Source organism: Cricetulus griseus, chromosome 2 (assembly GCF_003668045.3).
Source record: "Cricetulus griseus strain 17A/GY chromosome 2, alternate assembly CriGri-PICRH-1.0, whole genome shotgun sequence".
In the NCBI taxonomy this organism is placed as follows: Eukaryota; Metazoa; Chordata; class Mammalia; order Rodentia; family Cricetidae; genus Cricetulus; species Cricetulus griseus.
The window spans coordinates 458,897,069-458,917,165 of NC_048595.1; the positions used below are offsets into that span (position 1 = coordinate 458,897,069).

The 20,097-nt window shown below is 40.8% G+C and overlaps 1 protein-coding gene across 1 annotated transcript in view; it reads left to right on the forward strand.

Annotated features, from left to right (window-relative positions):
• The window catches only part of LOC100774912 (disks large-associated protein 1), a 766,677-nt gene that overhangs the window by 346,883 nt on the left and 399,697 nt on the right, over nt 1-20,097 (forward strand). The window contains exon 4 of the mRNA XM_027397813.2: nt 6,724-6,816. The gene's annotated coding sequence lies outside the window, so the exon portion shown is untranslated. The remainder of the gene's footprint in view (nt 1-6,723; nt 6,817-20,097) is intronic.

Here is a 20,097-nt window from a genome sequence, read left to right on the forward strand (position 1 = left end):
TAAAAGGGTCAAAGTCAGGAATGTGCTGAACACATGTCCTTCAATATTCCTGTCAAGAGCTTTCCATAAATAGTGAAAAGCAAGCAGTTCAAAGGCAGATTCGGGAGAGAGTCTGGGGCTGGTGTTCTGTTCCACTGATTAAAGGCAAGATCTGAGACACTAAAATTAAAAGCACACATCGGTTGTTGCAGTTTTAGAACTCAGACCTTTTCCCGGGCAGATACTTGACACCTAGTTGTATATCGAGAAGGAAACAAACCACCGTTGACCAAAGTATTCCTAGGGTGTCTGCTCTCCCACAAATGAGGATATTGGGCTTGAGCACATGGTTAACCAGATCAGGCCAATTCTAATTTTTGTTATTTGCTAATTGTTTTTGGAGTATGGAAAACTATACATTTTTGTAACTTTTATACCTTACAAAACACACTAAGAGTATTGTCAATTTCAGGAAGTAATTTTAGGTTTAAAAGTATGTGATAATAAGATAGGAGAGAAGAGAAATATAATTGTCTTAGGTTTCTCTTGCTGTGAAGAGACACCGTGATGACAGCAACTCTTATAAGGAAAACATCTAATTGAGGAGGCTCCCTTACAGTTTCAGAGGTTCAGTCCACTATCACCATGACAGGGAACATGGGAGTATACAAGCAGATGTGATGCTCGCTGCATCTTGACCAAAAGGCAGCAGGAAGTAGACTGGATGTCACAATGAGGGAAGCTTGAGCAAAAGAGTCCTCCAACAAGACCACACCTCCCAATAGTGCCACTCCCTTTGGGGGCCATTTTCTTCCAAACTGCCACAATAATAAAAAATATTTAACCTGAAAGATGAAACAGGAGAAAAAGAAGTTACTAGACCAGGTGAAAAATTCTAATATTACATAATTGAAAACTACAGTAAGTTTCTGTTATTTTGAGAAGTTCAGACACACACACACACACACACACACACACACACACACACACACACGGTATATTTTCATGTTTGCCATTGCTGTGTCTTATCTCCAGGATATCTGAGCTTTGTTTGATCTGGTACTGACTTCCTTCCTCTTAACAAATTCACTGAATTGTTTTCTGCTTCTGGCAAATTCTTTTAATGTCTTCTTATATAAAAATACTTACACTTTGCCTCAACTAAAATTTTTATTGGTCAGTGGTGTAATGACATTGATCTTCATTTTTAACAAAATTAAATATAGTAAAATAAAATGAAAACTATCATATCAAAGTTGGACAATGCAAACCAACAAAAGTTTTTTTTTTTTTTTTAAGGTCCAACAGAGGACACAAGAATCAGAGACTCACTCCACACACTCAGGAGTCCCATAAAAAAAATACTAAACTGAAAATATATATTATATATTATATATATATATATATATATATAATATATATATGCAAAGGACTGGTTGCAGACCCATGTCAGCCCTGTGCTTGCTGCTTATGTCTCTGTGAGGGCACATGAGTTTTGTGCTGTTGATTTAAAAGGCCTCTTCTGGTGTCTTCCATCCCCTGTGGCTCTCACTTTCTTTCCACCTCCTCCTGTTCTCTAATATGGATGAGATTAGCCTGTGGACATTGATAAAGGAAAACTCTGCCCATTGTGAGCGTCACCATTCCCTAGGCAGAGGATTGTACGCAGTGTAACGGTGGAGATAGATAGATAGGTAGTGTAATGGTGGAGATAGGTAGTTGTGAGGGAGCAAGCAAGAAGACGATTTGAGCAGCATGCATTATTTCTCTCTGCTCTTGGCGCGGGTGTGATGTGACAAGCTGCTTGAGTTTCTGCTTTGACCTCTTCTCAATGATGGCTACAAACTGCAACTGGAAACTGAACAAACCCTTTCTCCCCTAAGGTTTTTTTTGCCACATATTTTATCACAGCAACAGAAACTAAGTTAGGACTCTGTGAAGATAGGTACTTTTGTTTAAACTTAATTGAAAAATGAAAATGATGTGTGATTTTTGTAGATGACAAGTTGTTGTGTGTTTTACACAAGAGTTGGACATGGCAATCATGCTGTTCCTATAGCAACCCCTAATGGGTTAAGGTCTGGTGAGAGGAAACCATTCCATAGGACTTGTTTGTGACTGATTTTCATTTTTTTGGAAAACACTTTATGTGACTAGTGAGTAAGTGAAATCATACCTTCCAAATTTGAATCCTTAGCTTTCCAAGAACAGAAGCAACAGCAGAAAAAAAAAAAAGTTACTGTAACCCACAAAACATAAAGCAGACTTACAACAGTGTGAGGAAATGGCTGACTTATTTGACGTGAGCTGTTGTATGCGTGTTGACTCTGAGTAATTAATACAATAGCCCTGTAAGCATTCCTTCTGTACATCAGGACATGTGTAGGTAGGAACCCTTACCTTGCAGGACCCCCTGAGGTAAACATACACAGCAGCAGCAGGTTCTCACCTAGGAACCAAATGACTGTGACACCAGCTGGTGGGAACAGGAAGGAGAGAGTGCTAATGGAGAAATGACGGAGACCATTCCCTCCCTTGTTTTATGATGGAGTGTGTGCATCTAACTTGCATACATTCTCCTATATTCTTCCTATCATCTCTTAAATGGCCTGTGATGTCTAATGTAACATCAAGACTGCACATGGCTGCAATTCAGTGTTGTTTCTATATTAAAGACAAGAATAAGGGAACTCTGAGCATCCTCAGATCATCTTTGATTCTGGATCCTCCAGAATTGACTGCATCTGTAGACGTGGGACCCACAGACACAGGGCTGACTTCACTCAGATCTTTAAGACAAGTTACCACATACTGGATCAGTAGCAAAGCAATCTATAAACAGTTTTTATTTTGAGAAAACATTTTTATTCTCATACTTCATTGTAAAGAAAGGGGGGTTTGAAAAGTAAGAAACAGGGCTTTAGTGATGGCTCAGCAGTTAGGACCATGTATTGCTTTTGAGTAGGACCTGGGTTCGGTTCCCAGCACCAGTGAGGCAGTACAAAACCACCGATAAGTCTTTCTCCAAGAGATTAACACCTTTTGGCCTGCACAGATACTCGTGTGCCTCTCATGTGTGCATGCATGCTAGGTTAAAAATAAAATAGTTTTTAAAAGAAATCAATAAAGCAGTGTGAACGCTGGAGCCCACAGATTCCTTTAAAGGTTACTCTGTCTTCATCCTGTTACAGTCTCCATTTGACCACTGACCAGAGATGTCCTTCTGTATATATGTTTGTCTTATTGGTTGATGAATAAAACACTGTGGCCAATAGAGGCAGGGAGATAGGCAGGACTAGGGGATGAGGAGAATTCTGGGAAATGTAGGCAGAGTCAGTTACCATGTACCACATTCAATCCCTAATTCCATCTAGGTCATCTAGATCCATTCCTACTTCCTTAGCCCTTCATGCCAAAAAAAAAAAAAAAAAATCAAAAAACTATTGAATAACTCACTTTGTACTGCCCAATACTCTTGGGGTGTCATGCCAACCACACAGAAGCATGGTTAAACCTACCAGGGACCCCACCCTTAAGGAAAACTGACTCTCTCTCATCCTAGAAACCATTCATTGTCCACAGCACCTCAGTTACAAGGTTGGGAGGCTCAAGAACCTGTTCCCACTTCGTGCTGGAGCAATGACTGGCTTGGTCTTGAGCAATGTTGTCGTGCCCTGGAGACGCCCTTTTGTTCTGATCCTCCCCCCTTGTGTACTGTAACTCATATTTGAAAGCACCTAGAGTGTCGGGTTAGAACTTTTATCCATCTATGGTCACCAGATGTCACTGCAGGCTTTTCGGTGAAGTTCTGTTGTGATACAGTTATTGTAGAAAACGCGGCTCTGACTCTGAAGGGGAAATAGTGGTGAGAAAAGAGGTCTGTGTAGAAGAATAAGAGCTGTTCCCAAGCCCAGGCCTTTCAAGTTGAGAGCAGGAAACTCTGATTGACGCTCACAGCCCAAACTCTGCCAACTCTGCTACAACACTAGTCAGAGTCCCAGCAACCCCCTTCTGTGGCAACTGTCTCTACTTGTGCTCCTTATTAACCGTGTTTCTTGGAGAAGCCCCTTCAGTTGCTCAATGTGGTTAGGTGGTGGTTGTTGTTTCTTATTCTGTGAAGTAGAACTAATTATACCCTAAAATGGCCTCTCTCTTGGCTAATGAACTAAATGGCATTGGCAGATGCGCCTTCTTCACTGTAAAAATGCTCCAATATTATTAATATAGTGTACGTCTGTTCAAGAGGTATTTCCAGGACAATTCTGATTTCAAGAAAAAAATCTGGAGAGAGACTCAGCAAACCCTTTCAGGAGACAGTCTATATACAAGAGGGAGTTAAGCTGGTGAGATGGAGCCAGCAGCAAGGGCAGTTGCTATCAAATTTGATTACCTCAGTTTAGTATCTGGAACCCCATGTTGGAAATAGAGAATCAACTCCAAAAGCTGTCTTCTGACCTCTGCACATGTGCCCTGCTGCACACTCCTGCATGCACACACACATATGGATGCACACACTAAATAAATAAACAAACAAATAAATATTTATGCAAATCCTGGGTCCAGCTACTGGGCTAGTTGCTAGCTCTGACATTATCTCTGAATTAGAAACAAATTAATTAGTTTTTGTGTGTGTGTCAGTCTCCTCCTCTATAAAAATGACAATTAGGAATGGTTCCTTCCAGAGTTATAATGTGTAATATCACATAACAACAAAGAAACAGTGAGGTGGCTGATGGAATTTAGTGTCTAGACAGATGATTTGTAAAGTGAGAAGGTGAGTGTACATCATCTCATTGGATTCAACTGAGCCACATGAATCCTTACGTTTAGAAATACTGTCATGTCTGGGGAAGAAAAGGAAGAAGAAGAGGAGGAGGGGGAGGAGGAGGATTGCAATATGAGATCCGTCCACCATTCCTGACTTTGTAGATGCAGGAAGGCAGAATATCCAGCAAGAGCATGTTGAGGATCCACTATGCACAACACATAGGTCTGCTGTGCTGGGAGGATCTGTTACACAAACAGCATAGACTACTATGCTGGGAAAGAAAGCAAACTCAGTATACTCTCTAGCCTCAGTGACTGTGCAGAGAATCATTTACAAATAATATACAAAGATAAGTATGACCATGAATAAAATAACAAAAGAGACCACTGTAGACTTCCGTGGTCCTCTTCATCCATTGTTTGCATTAGAACAGGCTGCTTGAAGCCCTCAGACTAAGGATTGGGGAAAAGTAGGTGCTAAAGGTGGGCAGTTCGTTCAGTAAGCAGATCTTGATCCTTGGGAGAGACAAAGGGGAGTGAGGCACGTCATTAGACCTCTGGAATCACATCAAGTCTTTAAGACTCCCTACAGGGAGAGATGCTAGCAAGCTAAGTGGAGGCAGCATCTCAGAAGTGCGTCACGGATCCATACCTCCAGGAAAAAGCGTGGAGAGGGAAGTGATTTTTGCAGCCTGGCTGCACATCAAAGATCCATGGGAATGTTCCATAGGCAGGTTCCTAAGCATCTATGACAGAAATAAATTGACCTTCCCCAAATTACTAATGGATCTTGACTCAGGACAAGGATTGTGAAGTCGTAGTGCAGGGTAGACGGTGATGGCTGAACTACAGAGACTCTGAACTTCAGCCTTTGGAAGGTACTGAGCACTGTGGGCCTGGCGTGAGGACGCGGCTCCCCGCCAGAGCGACTGCGTGGGGATGGCTACAGAGAAGCTGAGGGTATATGTGCGCCTATAAGGTGGGACAGAAGGAAGGACACAAACAACAACACACTGAATTTAAAATCCCGAGGAAGCCGGCATTGGTGGCATACACCTTTAATCCCAGCACTCGGGAGGCAGAGGCAGGTGGATCTCTGTGAGTTCGAGGCCAGCCTGGTTTCCAGGGAGAGTGCCAAGATAGGCTCCAAAGCTACACAGAGAAACCCTGTCTTGAAAAAACAAAAAATATAAAATAAAATAAAATTCCTGAAGAGTAGATGACATCCACTAACTCCGTCCCAGAGTGCCCAGTACTGTGACACATGATGAACTAAATATATATGATCATTAAATACTTAAGTAGGACTGATCCAGCCCCCTGAACATGGATGTCAATGAGGAGGCCTCTGCACTCCAGGGAGCCTCTGGTAGTGGATTAGTATTTTTCCCTGGTGTTTAGAAGGGACTTTGAGAGCCCATCACACATGAAGGGATGCTCTCTGTCCCTGGACACATGGGGAAGGGCCCAGGCCCAGCCCAGGAAGATTTGGTGGACTTTGCAGAGCCCCCATTGAGGGCCCTACCCTGCCTGGGGAGTGGAGGGTGGATGGGGTGGGGGTATGTGGGAGGTGGGGGAGGAGGGACGGAGGTGAGGGGAGGGAGGTAAGGTAAGAGAAGGGATTTACTTGTGAAACAAGCTTGTTCCCAACTTGAACTAATAAAAATAAATAAATAAATAAATAAATACTTAAGTAAATATATGATATGAAATCTGGAAAACTGAGCTGGATAGAGTTTCACCACAAAAACAAAATAAGCAAATTTAAAAGAATAAAAGTGTTTCTTGGGGGGTGGTGAGTTCACTTGCAGACTTACTGGGTAAAAGGGCATGATGAAAATGGCCCAGATTGTGCAGGGAAAGTGTGTAGAGATGACGTGTGGGGCACCTCAACCTCAACTTCTTGACAGTTTTTAACCTCTCATGTTGTATTAGCGTGTGACAAGCAAACTAAAGTATGAACTGTGCTTCTGACAGGTTATATCTGCTCTGGGATCTCCTGAATGTCACTTGAAGGCCCCTGTGTCTGCTTCAGAGAACTCCTGTTGAATGACAAAGACGCTAACAACAGTAAGTCCAAGTTGGGAAACAGTGTGGGGAGAGTGGGACCTTCGAGGGCCAGCCATCCTTGATTAAAATAAAAAAGCAACAAGGTGTGAAGATGTCCTCACAGTAGGTAGATATATTCCCAAAACTCACAGTTAACTGGTGGCTTCCACTCCACCTCCCACCCAACACACACACACACACACACACACACACACACACACACACACACACACATACACACATACCATACACACACACACACAGCACACATACCATACATACACACACTCACCGTACATGCTCACCACACACACAGACACACACACACACCACATACACACATACCATACATACACACACTCACAGCACACCACACATACACACACTCACCATACATGCTCACCACACACACACACACAGACACCACACATACAAATACACACACACACACACACACACACACACACACACACACACACACACCAGCATGCTTCCTTCCACCTAAAAGTAATCATGGATCCAAACTGACTTTTCTTGAAGCCATAACAGAGAGGCCTAAAGGGATGATGAATACACAGTAAATTTTCAAAAATCAAAACTGCCCCATTCCTCCAGGCTATGATCTAACAGTGTTATGCTAAGATGTACTCTGATTTTGGGGTGTAGCTGAGTGTTGAAGTACCTGTCTATCATGTGTAAGGCCTGAGTACTGTCCCAGCTTGGTTTCTTGGTGGCTTTATTTAAGCCAAAAAGCATTAGCAGCCTGCTTATTATTATATAGTTTGGCAGAAATTAATAAACAAGAACTGTTCTCGTTCTTCTTACACCTTTTCCAACTCTGGAAGACCTTTCTGTTTTTCCTTTTGTCTGCTAAACTTAACTGGTACAAGGACTAAATACCTTTACCATCTAGGAGAAAAAGGCTGGGTATATTCAGTAATCACGAGAAGTGACTGCTGGGGAGGAAAGATGGGGGTAGGAGGTTCTAAGGGAAGGGCAAGCTGTCTCCGTAGCTGCACTTTGCCATCGTGTGACCTGTCATATTTAAGAGGCACTAGCAGGAAAATTATGATATACAGTAATATGTTAACAATAAATATTAAAATATTAATACCATAACAATGGACTGAATTTGGGTGAGTTCAATCCCTATCTTTCTTCTTTAGTTGTAGAAGAAATAGAATCTGAAGCATAAGAACTACAGAAAGTTCATGAATATAAAATTACCTATTGTCCTGGTATCAGTGTGGTGTGGTTAAAAACTTGCATGGGAAATGTCTGCTTAGTTGTTGCATCCCTATATGTGACTTATTTATGCTATGGCCTTATGTTACCTGCATACTGGAGTTTCAGTGGACTCCTCAGAAATTATCTTGCATGCTCTATTTTGAACCATTGGTTCTTTGACTTTTGATAACCTTTGAATCATATTACCAAACCTTTGAGACTTTTCACTCTAGAAACTGTGGCTCTTTCTCTAACATCAATAAACTACATAGAATAAGAACAATTACCATTTAAGAATTAATTATGTTCACAATGTCCAGTCCATTTATTTTTGGCAACTTTGGAGAAAGTACTCTATTGTCTGTCCTATCTTGGTGAGTCTAAAACTTTGTTCCTAAATCACTTTCTTTCATAACTTCTATTACCAACCTAAAAATATCTTTTCAGACCTTAAAACATTTTCCTAGATAAACAACTTAAGCTTTTATGTCTTTCAACCTTTATAAACTTTGTACCTCTTTGTGAGTTTCTTTTATGAATTTGGTAAACTATCATATCATCTGCAAATAGTGAAAGTATGACTTCTTCCTTTCCAATATGTATACCCTTGATCTCCTTTTTCTGTCCTATTGCTCTAGCAAGAACTTCAAGTACAATATTGAAGAGATACGGAGAGAGTGGACAACCTTGTCTTGTTCCTGATTTTAGAGGAATCATGTTGAGTTTCTCTCCATTTAGTTTGATGTTGGCTATTGGTTTGCTGTATATTGCCTTTATTATGCTTAGGTATGTTCCTGTTATCCCTGATCTCTCCAAGACCTTTATCATGAAAGGGTGTTGAATTTTGTCAAAGGCTTTTTCAGCATTTCATGAGATGATCATGAGGTTTTTCTTTTTCAGATTGTTTATATGTTGGATTACATTGATGGATTTCCATATGTTGAACCATCCCTGCATCCCTGGGATAAAGCCTACTTGATCATGGTGTATGATTTTTCTGATGTGTTCTTGGATACGATTTGTCAGTATTTTATTGAGTATTTTTGTATCAGTGTTCATGAGGGAGATTGGTCTGTAGTTCTCTATCTTAGTTGCGTCTTTTGTGGTTTGGGCACCAAGGTAATTGTAGCCTCATAAAAAGAATTTGGCAATGACCCTTCTGCTTCCATTTTGTGGAATGATTTGAAGAGTATTGGTATTAGCTCTTCTTTGAATTTCTGGTAGAATTCTGCACTGAAACCATCTGGCCCTGGACTTTTTTTTTTTTTTTTTTTTTTTTTTTTTTTTGGTTGGAAGACTTTTGATGACTGCTTCTATTTCATTAGTGGTTATAGGTCTATTTCAATTGCTTATCTGTTCTTGACTTAATTTTGGTAAATGATATCTATCCAGAAAATTGTCCATTTCCTTTAATTTTCCAATTTTGTGGAGTAGAGGTTTTCAAAGTATGACCTGATGAATCTCTGGATTTCCCCAGTGTCTGTTGCTATGTCCACCTTTTCATTTCTGATTTTGTTAATTTCTGATTTTGTTAATTCGCTGCCTTTTTGTTAGGTTTGATAAAGGTTTGTCTATCTTGTTGATTTTCTCAAAGAACAAACTCTTTGTTTCATTGATTCTTTGTATTGTTTTCTTTGTTTCTACTTTACTGATTTCAGCTCTCAATTTCATTATTTCCTGGCATCTACTCCTCCTGGGTAAGTTTGCTTCTTTTTTTTTCTAGAGCATTCACGTGTTCTGTTAATTCTCTAGTGTGACTTTTCTCCAGTTTCTTCATGTGGGCACTTAGCACTATAAACTTTCCCTTAGCGCTGCTTTCAGGGTGTCCCATTTTCATCGAATTCTAGGAAGTCTTTGATTTCTTTATATTTTTTCCTTTACCTAGGAGTGATACAGTTAAGCGTTGTTGAATTTCCATGAGTTTGTGGGTTTTCTGCAATTTGTGTTGTTGTTGAATTCTAATTTTAAGCCATGGTGGTCCTATAAGATAATCCAATTTTTTGTATCTGTTGAGGTTTGCTTTATTGCTGAGTCTGTGGTCGACTTTAGAAAAGGTTCCATGTGGTGCTGAGAAGAAGTTATATTCTTTTGTGTTTGGATGGAATGTTCTATAATTGTCTGTGAATTTGGTAACAAAGAAAACTGTAACTATAACTATCTAGTCTTCAACTCCATCAGAGACCTGAGAAGGATGAAATATTAACTGAGTAAGCAGGAAGTGCAGAGCAAACAGCTTCCAAAACTGTAGAATTGTCAGAAACATGTGGCTGCCTGAAAAGTCACCCAAGGTTCCTCTCTAACATTGGAGCATCCATATTCAGTCTCAGACCTAGAATATCGGCATATTTTTTCTGTGAGGCAGGAATTTTTAAGGTCTACACTACCTTGTCTTGGTAAAGTTTGTCAGTCAACTTCCTTTGTGCCCTCCTTGTTCGATTTGGACAGCATACTGTCAGCAGTTTCGTGCTCAGTGACTAGCTTTTCCACATTTGAAGCAAACTCCATATGGAGTTTCTTCGATGTCCATCATCTTTGAAGTAGATTGGAGCTGCCAAGAGCAGACATGTTTCACTGTCATGAAAAGCCTTGTGTTATTAAAACATCTTAAATGCCATATTCCGTAGATCTCTGAAGTGTTTGAAGACCACCTATCTATCTAAAATATATCTCTGTTTAACCTTGAAAACATAACATGAGGCTAAATAAAGCTTATTTCTGTCTACATCTAAACCCTTACTACAAGTTTGAGACAGTTTGTAATAGTGGCTTGCAAGGGCAAGAACTTTACTCTTTTTTTTTTTTTTGGATTTTTCAAGACAGGGTTTCTCTGTGTAGCTTTGTAGACCAGGCTGGCCCCAAACTCACAGAGATCCACTTTCCTTTGCCTCCCAAGTGCTGGGATTAAAGGCGTGCGCCATCACTGCCCAGCTTACATTACATTTTAAATGGGCTGTGTAGGTGCAATACCTTAAACAAAAGAAGAAACATATATACAGCATATTGTAACAAAAATATGCTGTACAAAAAGTTAAATTTGTATCACTATACAAAAGTCCATACCAATGTAAAATATCTGAGACTAGTAGTTGCTTTTTAGTTTAAAAGAGGATTCAGTAATCTACCTTTTATCCTATCATTCTACACCCCTTCATTTTGTTTTCATCCCACATTCCTCACTCTTTCCCCAATATAAAATAGAAGAGAAAGATGGACAGAGGAAAGAGAAAGAAAGAATAAAAAAAGAAAGAATGAGATCCCTAAATCTAATCTCCTTTGTTTAGTTTTTTTCTGACCATAATCAATAACAACTTGCAACCAACTCCCCCGGTGACAAACATCCATAACCCACCAAACAACCAAAAAGCATTCACCCCACCTCTTGGGAATAGGGCATACTGTCTTAAAATTTCTGCTGTCTGGGGTGATGGCATTTTTAGGGGTCCCTGAAAAAATTAGGATGATGAGCAAGTCCTGGAAGAGCTAGCTGTGTCATTTGTTGTCTCTCTGTGTGTGATGGGAAATTATAGGGCTTTACTGAAGTCCTGGCTGGAGTAACCTGTGAGGCTGAACCATCTTAGCTAGCTGCTTTGAAATTTTTCTGGATGCAGATTTCTGAGGAAACAGCAACAGAGGCATTCTGTGAGGCTGGATCACCTGGGATACTTGTCTTGTCTTCATTGGTGGCTGGTCCTTTTGTTCTGAAAACATACAAACTTTTAAAATTCACACACACGCACACACACACACACACACACACGCACGCACGCACGCACGCACGCACGCGCACACACACACACACACACACACACCTACCTGCATCAACACAAGTAGATAATATGCAGTATGCACAAGTCAGCTAAAGATGATTTTCTCTTCTATGTTTGAGCAAGCAAAAGACATCTCTCAACTTTATAAGTCTATTTGAACTACATAACCAAACTGTCATGCGGACTCTGTAATCAAAAAGATTTATTATGTCTTATTATGTCTTGTCTATCTCAGAGCTATTCCCATGTAGAGGGACCAGAATATATGTCACGTGTAGTTTTTCTTGGTTTCTTACTTCATGTCTGTAGACAAGATCCCGAAGAGGTCTCCCCTGGTCCAATCTGATCCATAGTTTTTTGTTTCCTATGGAAACAAAGAGATAACCTCTCCCCCAATGCAACACATTTCCTGACTTCTATTCTGAAGTTAGGACATCTTTAAAATATATACTCTGGTTTAATTCAGCAGTTTTTCTCCACAATCCAGTGTCTCTCAGTAGCTGTTGGTTTTTTTTTTTTTTTTTGCTCATTAGCATTTAATACTTTAAAATTAATAAGGCACTAAATAGGGTCCAAACATCCTGTGATATGGTATCACCATTCTTACATGGCTTATTCTTTTTCTATTACTTTAATCTCAAATCTTTAAGAACTTCACTTTATTATTTTCAAACTATTTCTATGACTCTCCATGTCCATTTTCTTTTTTCAGCACCTAAGCACATTTTCAAGGGCACTGTACTGCTCAGAGGTTGGTTGGTTGGTTGTTTTTCAGTCTGGACCTGACTTTTTACATTCCTACTGCCTTTTCTGACCCTGTGAATCAAACCTTAAAGAGCCAGGCCACCTCTGAGCATGCATAGGCTCCTTCTGTGGACTTAGCATATGGCACTGGTGGCTGGCTCTGCCCCACATGGGTTGGTGAGACCTGAACCTCATGCCCATGGTCCAGTGGGTGGGAGCCTTGCCTACCTACCCCAGCTCTGGGATGGTGCTGGGCTGGGCTATTGCAGGCAGGCCTTTTTACAGAGTCTCCCTCAGGGGCCCTACTCAAGTGTTGGGCTGCACAACAGGGCCTCCTAAAAGAGTCATGTCTCTGTATACCAGGGACTTTTCTCAGCTTTCTCAGGCCCCGTGTTTACATATACATGCCTCCATGTTGGACTCTAAACATTGCATGTCTTTCTTTGAACTGCCAGCTTTGAACTTCCGAATAATGACATGGAGACTTTTTATTAATTATGAAAGCTTGGCCTTAGCCTAGGCTTGTTCTCAACTAGCTCTTAAAACTTAATTTAACCTGTTTATATTAATCTACATTCTTCCATGTGGGTCATTACTTCTCCTCAATACCCAACCCCCAGCTTCCTCCGTGTCTGGATGGAGAATCTGCCACGCCTCAGATTCTTTCCCTGAGTTCCTATCTCTCGATGGAAGCCCTACCTATCCTCTCCTGCCCAGCTATTGTCCACTCAGATCTTTATTGAACCAATCGGAAACAATCGGGCAAGTGAGGAAGGAGAGAGACACATCACACAGCATGCGAAGAGATTATCCCAACACCACATTACTTCATCGATACACAGATGGTTCCCACTTGGATTATGATTTTTGAATGTTGTAGTATGGCAAATACACATCTATGCTGTTAACTGGGCTTTGCTTTCCATGGAGTCAGTATTCACTAAATTATAAGGCATACTCAGAATTTTATTATAAAAACGGATTTTCTGTGTAATGATTTTGTCTAACTGTAGGTTAAAATAAGTACCTCGTGTGCTCTAAGGGTGAACATACTAAGCTGACTGGTAGGTTAAGAGTGAAATCCGCTTTTAGGTTATATTTTTGATGGTTTAATAAGCTGTCACCCGCTGCAAATGGGAGGGCATCTGAAGTGCCTCAGAAAACAGGGAAACAGGCCCGCAGATGCTAATAAAAAAAGACTCTGCGTTTGCCTGCTTCATCTGCAAAATAGTGCCAAGGTGACAAGAGTTTTACATTATTAAACCACCCTGTGCAAAAATAGTAACTAGAACAGCAAAAACAAAACCCCACGGCCAACTCTATAATAAAGAAGCGGTAAATTGCACCCCTTAGAACCAAAATGTGTTTGTTTGTTTGTTTTTAATATGTGCGGGTTGTATAAACCGTTAGTGATAATGAGGCATGGCTGCTTTTTCCAAACGTGTTACAGAAGACTGAAAGAAAGCCGAGGGCCTCCTGTTAGCACCAAAAGGCCGAGAAATGAGAGTCAGCAAAAGCCGTCCCCACAAAGCTTGGGCGGTCATTCTGGGAAGAGAGCCTGTAACCTGGGAGTCACTCTGGCTCCAGTGTGTGGGTGGGCATGGAGAGCCCAAGTGGGCTGGATACTTAAAACAGGATTCAACACACACACCCACACATGTCTCCTCTGGCCAGTCCCCGTGTTGAGGGGTAGCTGCTGCAAATAGAGCCCACAGTGAGCGGGGAAAACTGTTTAAGGGCAAAGAGACAGAGAAAAGCTAGATGTGCAGAGCAGGGGGAGGATGCAAGACACATCTGAAAATAAGGACAAGGAGGGGGTCCCCCCAGCCATGGTGCACAACATCCCAAGGCCCTTGCTTGATCCGTGAGCAGCCCCACAGTCTAGCTGTTCGCTGCTTTCTTCCTATATACATACCAATGATAACGTTGCCCGGATTGGTGCCTTGTCCGGTTGTTATAAGAGAGGCTGCCTCTGGCAGCAGATAGGATCCTCTGCAGCCATCCACAGCCAGACATTATTCACAGAGAGTCTAAATTGGAGGTTTCCATCAGGTGCCTCCCCTAGGAGATTGGGGAACCCCAAAAAAGAGGGGGGAAGAAAGATTGTAGATGGAGGACACCAGGAGAACATGGCCCATCAAATCAACTAAGCGGGGCTCACATGGGCTCACAGAGAGACTGGGTCTGCAGCGAGTCTTTTTGCCTATATGTTGTGTAAGGAGAAATCCTGATTAGATGTACCTCTTGGGCGTGGTCAGAGTTATGTAACAAGAATTTAAGGAGGGAGGCAAGCGCGCACCTCTTTTTCTCCTGGCTGAGCTGACTGGGAAGCATTTCTGGGTCTGTCCTGCCAGGTGCAAACCTGGTCACTGGCTCCCTTGTGTGAGTACTTTTCCCCAATAAACTACTGTTTATCAACCTATCTCTGACTCCACTTTGTAGTCTACAATAATGTTGTGTCTGTTAGCTTGGTGCTTTTGTGGGACTCCTAACGGCAGGAGTGGATGTATCTCTGACTCTTTTGCCTGCTCTTTGGACTCTTTTCTGTTGAGTTGCCTCCTCCAGCCTTGATATGAGGGCTTTTGCTTTATTTTATTGTGTCTTATTTTTTGTTTTTTTTTCCTGCTTGACTATCTCTTGGAGGCCTGCTCTTTTTCGAAGAGGAAACAGAGAGGCAGAACTGGGGGTGAGAGGAGATGGGGACAGCTAGGAGGAGTGGAGGGAAGGGAACTGTGTTCTGGATATATTGTATGAAAGAGGAATATATCTTCAATTAAAAATGAATAAATTAAAAAGTTAAAATGGAAACTATCCAAAAATGAGCCCATGAACCTAAACATAGTAAAAGATTTATGATAAGTAAATATACAATGCATGCATGTCTATTTATCTCTCTCCTCCCTTCTCTGCTGCCATGAGGCAAGTAGAGTAATACAGCATAAATAACTTGTAACCTATAGTAAAGGATGACTTGTGTCCCTGACTGGATGGAGCCAGACAACATGAAGGATTGTTTTTAATCATAGCACTTACAATAATAACTACCTTTAAACTTAGGAAGTTTATTTGGGGAAATTTCCCATTTAATGTTTTTGGACAAGGAATTACCCGAAAAGGAATCATAGCTACAGGGAGACTACTGTGTTTCTAAATTTGTCCTAACAACAGCAGATAAGAGATTTGTAGATCTCAGCTGTCTGTGGCTCAGCCTCTCTCACACCACAAAAGAACAGTGGTTAGGGCAGAAACCGCTGCTGTGGGTCTGTGTGGACAGCCATCCTGTCTCTGCACAGACACCAGTGACCATCATGTTTAAAATGTAGCTTATGACTCCACCGTTAAATTCCCTGTTTTCCCAAAAAAAATTAATGTTCAGATCGCCTAATGCAAAGTCCAATCTACCATTTCAGGTGACCATACAGGTGGTAAACTTTTCTCTGCCTGAAATAATAATAATAATAATAATAATTTACTAATTTCTCTAGGTTGACAAGGGTCTGTAAAATCTGCTATCATTTATCTAATGAGAATGAAGCATACAGATAGAAACTAATGTTATATAACAATATTTGGTATATTAATAGAAAGATGTACAGCATTTGAAAATAAAATGGTATCTTCAGGCAGAGGAAGGAGCCAGAGTAAAGGAGAGAGGGAGATGAGCACTAGATTCATCTTGTAAATTTGACTTCAGAGCCGCATAAAACTTCACATCATCATGAAGCAAAAATAAACTTGAAGCCGTTTGAAACATCAACAGTAAATGGAGACAACTGTGCCTGTCTTCCAGTAGGGGGCACAGCAAGACTAAAAGGGGAATGACAAGAGACTTCAAATCGCAGGTGTCATGCATAGCCTAAGCTGAGCGTGATCCCTAGGCCAAACACAGCTAAGAGTAATTGTGAGCTGACTGTTGTTATCATCATGCCCCTCCAGTGGTCTCAGGATTTATTCCTATGGTGTGGTGTGTGTGCCTAACAGATAAAGGACGAGAGTAGACATGGTCTTCGTCGGAAAACTGAAATTTGACTAAAGAAAAGGACAAATGGGAAAAATAAGATTAAAAAAAAAAAAAAAAGCCCTTCACTTGAGTTTAAATGAGACATATCATGAATCCGTGAAGATTGTTTTATATAATTAGTGTTTCCTTTTTTTGTTCCCAGAAAGATTTAGAAGGTGATTAAACTCTCACCATGAGACCTTGGTCTCCAGTGTTGGACTGCAGGTCTATGGGAAGGAACAAGAGTCCGGGGGGTAGCTATTGTGGGCTGCCTGTTCCTGAACTCCCAGGGACAAGAGATGGGAAAATATGAACAATAGCAAATAGCACAAGTATGATGGATTGAAGCCCAATAAATGTCTTAGAATGTATAAATCTCTAATGATACCGTAAAAAATAAAACACTGATACTGTCCTTGGAAAAGTTACCAGGAAACAAAAATTCTTTTTCAAGAAAATCAAACACATAAACTATCAAACTATTGCAAGTAACCAAGGAACTTGATGCAATATTTCTCTTTGTGAGAGTGTTCCCTCCAACAAATGAAGACATGAAGGTTATGCCACCATTTTGAGACCTTTATCAAAATATTGGATTTTCTTATTTTGACTTCATTTTTTTACCCCTTACAGTTGTTTTGCTTTTGGGATAGTATCTTACTGACACCCTGAAGTAAAGTTTAATCTTTTGGACAAGCAAAATCTACACTTTAGGAAGCACTGAAGTGTGATTTATTTTACTTTATTGTATTGTATTGCATTTTTGGTTTCTTGGGGCAGTGTCTCTTTCTATATAGTCCAGGCTGGTCTGGTCTTCCTGTCTCAGCAGAAACCTTTCACTTTAAAATCATAGAACTGGGATCACCGCAGACTTGAATTTTTATATGTCATGTCTAATGCCCGGTGCAATTCACTGAGTAAGAATTTACTTAATGCCATCAGGACTTTCATTTCTGTTTTAAATTATCAATTAAAAAGTCTGGGTTAACATTACTTAAACACTTATCCATGCCACAGATATGATGTCTAACTATCCCACAGGAAAATAATAGTCACTGTCAAATAAGAATACATTGATAACTGTTTTGTGTTGGAAATAGGTTTAAATCTTAACTCACATTGCAACAACATGAGAGAACACTAGGGGGTGGTGGTGTTAGCCCAATGCTTTCTGGGGATTGGAAAATTACACTGGATGGGTGTGGTGGCAGCGTTTTGCCTGCTGCTGACTTCTGAAGTTACCTGGAGTGCTTGTTATATCCATCGCCTCTTGAAAGAACACTTAAATTCTGAACCCATCCATAAATGCTTTCTGGAAATGCCTGTCTAGCTATTCTTTCTGTTCCCAAGAAAAGAGAAAAGGGGGCGTGGTTTTTAAAAAAGGAGAAATTTCTTGACTGCAGAAATAGCATCTAGCTGCTGCCTCATTCACCGCTCCTTTTCCTCCTCCCTTCCGCGCACCTGGGGCCCTGTCACTTTTGATGGTATCTGAGAATTGATTCCATTCTCAGCCTTCAGTTTTCTATCCCTATTCTTAATTCTACTCAGTTTAATTCCAATTCACTAATGCACTAAATAATCAGTTTGGATGCTATCCCACTACCTAGAAAAAAAATAACAAAAATTAGAATGCCAAAACTAAAAATCAAAATCTATAAAACTTATTTACATTTTCTAAAATTGCATTTTGTCCATTTTTGTATATTTTTTATTTTGACTTTTTTTTTTTTTTTTTTTTTTGGCCTTTACAGTTGTTTTGCTTTGGGGACAGTATCTTTAAAAATAACCCAGACTGATCTCTAGTTTACCGGTCTTCCCACTTCAGCTCGCTAACTGCTGGAACTGAGAAAGTGTTCCACCATTCTCCTCTATTTTTTAGTTCATTTTAAAAGCGTAATATTCTGCCAACAGTGATTTGCTTTTTGACAGCTTATGTACTGTTGGGCATGGACCCTAGGTACTTTATATATGGTGAGCATTTGTATGCTCAACTAAGAATCCAGCTGTGTTCCAGAACCTTCTTAATGTGCAGTGAATCTTCTAATACAGGACGAGCAATGCATCTTTTTTTTTTTCTTTTTAAAGAGTAGACGTTGTGATTACTACATGAGCTGTGTTCTGAACTCGGGTTTGGCCTACTTAAATTCTAATTCCTATTCCACACGGCTCTCCTGATTTACTTCTTGAAGTCTGTTTGGAATGTGTCATTAGCAGCAGGCGGTGGGTGATTATGAAAATATGTGTTTAATGCCATTAATCCTGCTTGATTCTGATTTCAGTTCTTCAGGTCTTTTGTACCTGGAATTTCTATAGCCTGTCCTCTTAGTTCTATTTCATAAATAATAAGTGGTTTGCTCCCCTATACACACAAGCAATCCGGATCCATGTTTGTGCTACTCAGAATTTCAATTCATTGGAGCTTCTGTCGGGTTTCAGGTCATTCTGGTTCCACCATATCAGCCAGAATTCTGTGGGGACAGAGTCCCACTCACAAGAAGGTTGCAATGAATTTAAACCAGGGGCTGTTTTCACGGAGGTGGACAGGTTGGAAAGAAAGTCGTTGGAGAGGCTGGATGGCACAACACAGTACAATAGGGAGCTACCACCAACATGGACATAAAGTGACAGCCAAGAAGCTCATTTAGTTCTTTGAGAAGCACAGTTGTGGTGTCCTCGGTAGCTGCTGTCTTGGATGGAACCATTGCCAGAACCAAGATTGGGAGGAGCTGAGGCAGAAGCCCCCAAACTTACCTCCTCTCCAGCCAGAGCCTGACCTTGGCCACTGGAAGCAAAAAACAGGCAGGGGACCAGGTGGTGATTGCAGCCATGGCGAATAACAGTCCCTGGATGTTAGAGTGTCTCCCTAAGTGTCTCTCTTTGTGTGTCTATTTTATTCACAAGTTCATCAAATCCTAGGGAAGTGACCCATTAAGGAAGGTCTTCCATGGAAATACTAGGTTTTTTGTTCCCTGACTCATGTCTGATGGCTTTTGTGTGGTTCATGGGAAATATCTGCTATTCCATAAAAATGTAGTTACTTCTCAGCCTCACACGACCAACTTTTAAACAGGTTCAAAGTCCCTCAATGCTAGAATGCTCAGGCAGAGCTCCAGGGGAAAGGGAGACAGGTCTATTCTCTACCCCTTCCTAAATTAGTCAGTCCAGCCTGGGCCACTGCAACCCTGCCTTCTTTATGGTTGATTCAAGCTTCTGCTCCCAAATGCTCTTATTGCTTCATCAAGTGTTACTCTTAGGACTCCTGGCTCCCCCCTTCCCTTCCTGAATTTTCTCTGAAATGATGAATGGAAAACAAATCTGGTGTTTCATCCTAAACAAACTGTCCTTGAAGATGCTCTACCCCCTCCCCCAAAAATGAGCAATGGATTAAAAATGCCCCTTCAGAAAGTGTATGCTGTCCTAAAACTTATGAAGTAAAAGTTGTTGTTACTTTTCTCTTGTCTAAGAAGCTCCTGACTCTTCAGGACAAGCGTGGTCTGACTTTTGTTTCCAAGTACTCTTTTCCCCTGCCTGGATGACTCCTACCTGATATCCAGCTGGCTGGTG